The 6,036-nt window shown below is 45.2% G+C and overlaps 1 long non-coding RNA gene across 1 annotated transcript; it reads left to right on the top strand.

Moving 5' to 3' along the window:
• Positions 1 to 178: 178 nt before the first annotated feature.
• Positions 179 to 3,216, top strand: LOC106723854. The gene is made up of 3 exons (XR_001359589.1): positions 179 to 757; positions 864 to 906; positions 1,049 to 3,216. It is a non-coding gene; the product is annotated as an uncharacterized LOC106723854 (long non-coding RNA).
• The last annotated feature ends 2,820 nt before the right edge of the window (positions 3,217 to 6,036 follow it).

Raw genomic sequence — 6,036 nt, 5'->3', positions numbered from 1 at the left:
GGAGGGCAGAGCCAGCCGCCGCCTCTTGCGCCCGCCGGGCCGCCCGCTCACACTTTTATGCCACTGCCTGCGATCGACTTTTCCGTTTTTGCAGACTGCGCCAGTTCGCACCAACTTTCCCTCTGAAGTTGCCTTTTTCTGCCTCTTCTCTTCTTTCGCTCGCTCTTCCCCTGCTGCGGTCCTTCAGCGAGGCTGGGGCTGGAGCGCAGGAGCCGAAGAGGAGCTAAGGAGCAGCAGCGGCGAGTGCCTCGCGGCCGGGAGCCGAGGGAGAGAGAGACCGAACGTAGACTTCTGCCTGGGTACCACCTGCCAGCAGAAGAGGAGGCTGAAAACGCGCGCCGGAGCAATTTATAGGCACCCAAGGCGCAGAGGAAGGGGAGCCGCTTTGGCATCTCATTGCAGCATCTGCTCTGCTCATCCCACTCAGGCAGAGTTTGGCATTACTCTGACAATGTGGGAAAATTTTTTTTCGGCCTCTCTTTCTCTCATCCCCCGCCACCCCCCAACCCCGCACAAGGTTGAACAGTGAGATCCTGAATACTCCCTTGCTGAACCCAGAGGATGGCAGCGCTCTCACTGGACGTCCGTGGGGGAGGGAGACAGACGTGCAATGGCCTTCAGAACTCAAGGGTCACACCTCAGCCCCCTGGGTCACCACTGCCAGCAGCCCCAATTGGGAGATGGAGGAGAAGGTTGAAAGGAGGGTGGCTTGGTTGACAATATTTCTCTACAGGCTCACCCACAGCCAGTGTTTCAGGTGTTTTTAAAAATGCCACTTTTAACATAAGGAGGGCCCTTTAGAATTGTCCAGATGGTAGATGTGTGGGGTGTTTTTTTTTTAACCTTATGGTTTTCCTCACCAGCCTTCTAAAACAGAATATAAGCTGTTACTCCGAGAACAGTAGGGTGTGTTGAAAAGCCAAAGGACATTTCTCAATTATTTTAAATGAACGTGCCCACCACACAAAGCGGGGGGGGGGCGATCGGTTCTTTTTACAAGTGTTGCAAATGGTGCGTGTATACATATATGCTCTGCTTACAATTCCAGCAGCCTTTCAGGAGGTACAGCCATTGGGCCCGAAGGTGTTACATGCATGAGAAATGATCACTGGTCAAAATGACTTCAAAAGTCTCAGGCTAAAGGAAGTAGCATTTACTGAAGTACTGGGCAAGATTTTTTCCAAAGATATGGAACAAGTCCTCTAAGCTCCATAGCACATTTCCTGCCTGTACGTGGGGGATGGGGAAAATAGAAAAAAATATGAGAAGGAAGAGCCTATGCCGTGAGAGAGCAGGAGAACGAACAGCCTGGATTTATAATACTAATGGAAAGCCCAGGAGTAGATATTAGGCAAGTTATCCCACCAACACATACATAAGACACACAAGAATAGCTTGAAATAAACAAGTAGAATTGATTCGTAAATCATACTTTTGCATTCAGGAGCAACGGATGTCAATCAAACATGGATGACATTTGCTTGTCAATATGGGGATGATGGCTGGGAAGACAGAGACTTACTACATCAGGGCGAGAATGTGAAATGAGAAGCAGGAACAAATAAGACTACAGCAACCAAACAAAACACTAACACCCTGGGTGACGATGTTGTCTGTGGGCTCCACAGCGTGGACACCTCCTTCTCTGGTTCTTCTGCCTATCCTGACCCCACCCTGTTGGTTTCATTCTTTCTTTCCTGCTTTCAAACTAAGGTCAAATGAGCAGGCAGAAGGAAACAGAGATTCATTGATTCTTTTAAAAGAAATGTCAGCAGTTCCTGCAGGTCTTTCCTGGGAGAATCAACTGTGAGTGTCGGGCAGTGGGGCTCAGCCTGGCCCAGGTCTCCACAGCACCTCAGCCTGGCTGATGAGGCACTCCTGCTGCTGGGAAATACTCCTTCCCACTTCTCAAACCTTTCACTTTTATTATTTATGAATGTGTGTCCATATCTTGGGTATAATTATACGTGTATTTCAGAATATTTCAATTCACGTGAGCTACATTATTTTCAGATGTTCAAGCAGCAGACACAGTTAAGTTCTGTCCTGGACCCAATATCTATTTTCCTAACACATCTTCTGGGTTGCTTCTCAAAAGTCACCTTCCCTTTGGAGGACAAGGTGGTAAAAAGTATGGTGTCAGCAATGGAGAGCCGTGAGTTACTGACATAAACTGTTCTCTGATACCACCAAATTATCAAACTTCATGAGACCTCTTTATTGCTAAAGAGGGTCCAGTGGGGGAAAATATCGAGAGTTTTCTAAAGGTAGGATTGTATAAATAAATTCTCAACAAAAGTCTCAAGACACATGGAGTTTCCTCTTTGAAGAATGCTCATCTCATAGAGAAACCAGGTACCTTGGAAGTAACTTTCTCCCCCACCCTGAGGATGACATAAAATAGTAGAGTTGGAAGGGACCCTAGCAAGCCAGTCTCCACCTGCTCACTCTGCAAATGGTGAGACTGAGACACAGAGCAGAGTGAGGCCATCCAATGCCAGGATAGCACACCTCGTTCTACTGAGCTTCACAGATACTGCATTTTGTACACATTGAAGGTTTGCAGCAACCACCAGGGAAAAGATTATGACTCAGTGAAGGCTCAGATAATGGTTAGCATGTTTTAGCAATACAGTATATTTAATTAAGGTATGCATATTTTTTTAGATTAATGCACACTTAATAGACTACAGCATGGTGTAAACATAACTTTTGTATGCACTGGGAAATCAAGGAATTCGTGTGACTCACTTTATTACGATATTCACTTTACTGTGGTCTTGGAACCAAACCCACAGTATTTCCAAGGCAGCCTGTGCACTTCCCGTACAACGTGGTATCGGCACATCCCAACCCAGCCCAAGACCTATGGTACTAGTCCCAGTAAGTGAGGCTTTCCTCTTTCCATTTTCTCTGATGCCAAAGCAAAGCTTGATTTTGCAACTGAGGGCTCTACCATCTCAAAGTTCTGCCGAGGTTTGGAAAGGTGCTCAGTAGTCATCACCCCATGAAGACTTCATCTCCCAGGTCACAAGGCCGACCCCCGTCTTTCAGTTGAATGCACAAACCCAGGCAATGCATGAACATTTTTGTGTTTTTTTAGTGAAGTTTAAATTATCGGTCTCCTTCCTTTTCTCTAGAAATGTCCCACCATGTACTTTGGAAGTAACTTTTTCCCCCCACCCCAAGATTTTCAGGGATGACTGAGTAGTATGGCTGGGTACCCCCACTTTCCACGGCTTGAATTTCTCAGAAGGTTCTCTGGAAAGTTACTCACGCTTTAGCCCTGATTCTGACAGTTTGAATAAACCATCTGATATGGCATATTACTCATCATCTTTGCATGTATATAATAATAGAAAATGTGTCAATTAAAAAAATATTTGATTTTCTTCAGTCCTCACCAGAGAACCAAGCTCTCTCTCATATTGGATAGTATTAATTTTGGAAGTAGGCCTTAGAATATAATTTTTCTTCATCACACTTCCCGATCATTTATCAAGAAAACACTAGGCCCCACATTCCTTGGGCCTTTGGGACCCTTAAGTGACAAAGTCCAGTACAAAAACCCAGGATCTGGGTTGGGCGATGAGCCTGTGATTTCACCTTTCCTACACCATTCCTGTCTCTTTCGGAGAACTGAGCAGCTTCTAAGCAGCCGACTCCCACACAGACATGCACGGCCATCCATTAATCTTCACTGAGCACCCACTGGCAGCGTAGCTCTACACCGGCTCTTCCCAGGCAAACAAATATTTAGTCATGAGAATTATTTCCAAATCCAGGAACACTTAAACAGAAATAGCATTCCTTATAACAGGAAAAAAATTAACAAGCTCAAGGGCTATCTAGAGAAACAGACAAAAAATATTAAAAATGGGACTGGAATAGCAATTTCTCTTTAATTCCTGGGTCTCCAAATTGTATTTCAGAACAAACACTCCCTTTGACTGAAGAATTGTAGCTTTCCAGCCAGAAAGGGTCAGTCTGTTTGGCATTATGGAATCATCACACGAGCTTTGGAACCTGATGGGTCTTAATTTGAATCCTACCTTTCTCCTTTAGTAGCTATGAAAGTTACTTATTTTCCCTGAGACCTGATTTCCTTTTCCAAAAAAATGGGAAGAAGACGAAAACCTAAATCACAGGGTTGTTGTGGCGACTGAGTTAGGGCATATCATTACAATGATATTCAGTGTATAATAAGAGCCCAAGAAATGTCAACATTCAGCTTAGCATATTGTAGGAATACTGAGTAGAGTGTATGTTCATAATTTGGATGGTAGAAACAAGGCTTATTAATGGAAGCTAAAGCTAAAGGGTCAGACTTAACACAAAGGTCATCAAATGGATAATAAGTATTATGGACTTAGACAAAACTGGAAAGAAAACCAAAGTTCTTCAGGAGAGTTGCCGATAATATAAAACAAAGGCAGACAAAACTCAAAACAAGGACCACTTTGCCATCCTCTAAAGTAGTAATAAACAGTTTCAAAGCAAGAATGTTTTAATTTGCTGCAGTTTGACAGACACGGTTTTCAGATTTACAACCTAGTAGGAAGCATTAGAACTTGCTTTCTGTCTTCTGGAAAGTTCCCCAAGTCAACAAGTTGCAAGTGTATTTAAAAATCACTGAAGTAGTCATTCAGAAACACTCTTGTGGATGATGACTTTGTTCAAAGCAAACACACCAGAGAGGACTCTTTGTATAGTCAGCCAGAAGAGCAAGGGCTCTGAAGGAGACCTAAGTCACAACCACACTCCACAAGGAATTTTCAACACAGCCCTCGCCATAGAAGACAGTGAGTTAGAAGGCTAACATGACTGGTCTGTTGTCAGAAAATTATCAAATTAGCCAGATGGAGGTGGTAATTAGTACATTACATAAGACTCGGTTACAATATGTGGACTTAAGTTGGTCTCAAATTCTTACTAGTATTGATATGATATTAGATACTTGCTGAATGTTTGGTCCTTTGATCCTGCAAGTCCTCCAACCTACAGTAGTCCCCCTTCATCCAAGGTTTCCCTTTCTGCAATTGCACTTACCTGAGCAGTCAACTGCAGTTTGAAAGTATTAAATAGGAAATTCCAGAATTAACACATTAAGTTTTAAATCGCACACCATTCTAGGTAGCACCCTGGCATCTCACACCAACCTGCTCTGACCCACCAGGACATGAATCATCCCTTTGTCCAGAATATCCACGCTGTACACACTCCCCACCCATTAATCACTCAGCAGCATCTGTCTCAGTTATCAGATTGACTGTCGTGGTATCCCAGTGCTGGTGTTCAAGTAACCCTGAAAGTAGCCTAACACTATTATGTCACAATGCCTACATCATTCACCTCACTTCATCTCATCCTGTAGGCATTGCATTGTCTCACATCATCACAAGGAGAAGAATGATGAGAACAGTACAATAAGATATTTTGAGAGAGAGAGAGAGAGAGAGAGAGAGAGAGAGAGAGACCACATTCCCATAACTTTTATTACAGTACTAGAGGCCCAGTGCACAAAATTCATGCACTGGAGGGTGGGGGGGATCTCTCAGCCCAGCATGCGCCCTCTCGCAGTCGGACATCCCTCTTGCAGTCCAGGACCCCCTCGCTCTTTACAACTCACCTGCTCGCTGCTCCTTAGCACTGCCACGGAGGCGGGAGAGGCTCCTGCCACTGCCGCTGCGCTCGCCACCTATGAGCCCGGCTTCTGGCTGAGCCACACTCCCCTGTGGGAGCACACTGACCACCAGGGGGCAGCTCCTGCGTTAAGCGTCTGTCCCCTGGTGGTCAGTGCACATCATAGCGACCAGTCGTTCTGGTTGTTCTGCCATAACGGTTGCTTAGGCTTTTATTATATAGACTAGTGGCCCAGTGCACGAAATTCATGCATGGGGGGTGTCCCTCAGCCCAGCCTGCACCCTCTCCAATCTGGAACCCCTTGGGGGATGTCTGAGTCCCAGTTTAGGCCCAATCCTTGAGGCAATCCAGGACTGCTGGCTCCTAACCACTCACCTGCCTGCCTGCCTGATT

This window comes from Myotis brandtii, unplaced genomic scaffold, assembly GCF_000412655.1.
Source record: "Myotis brandtii unplaced genomic scaffold, ASM41265v1 scaffold663, whole genome shotgun sequence".
NCBI classification, from domain to species: domain Eukaryota; kingdom Metazoa; phylum Chordata; class Mammalia; order Chiroptera; family Vespertilionidae; genus Myotis; species Myotis brandtii.
This window is presented reverse-complemented; position numbering and strand designations above follow the sequence as displayed.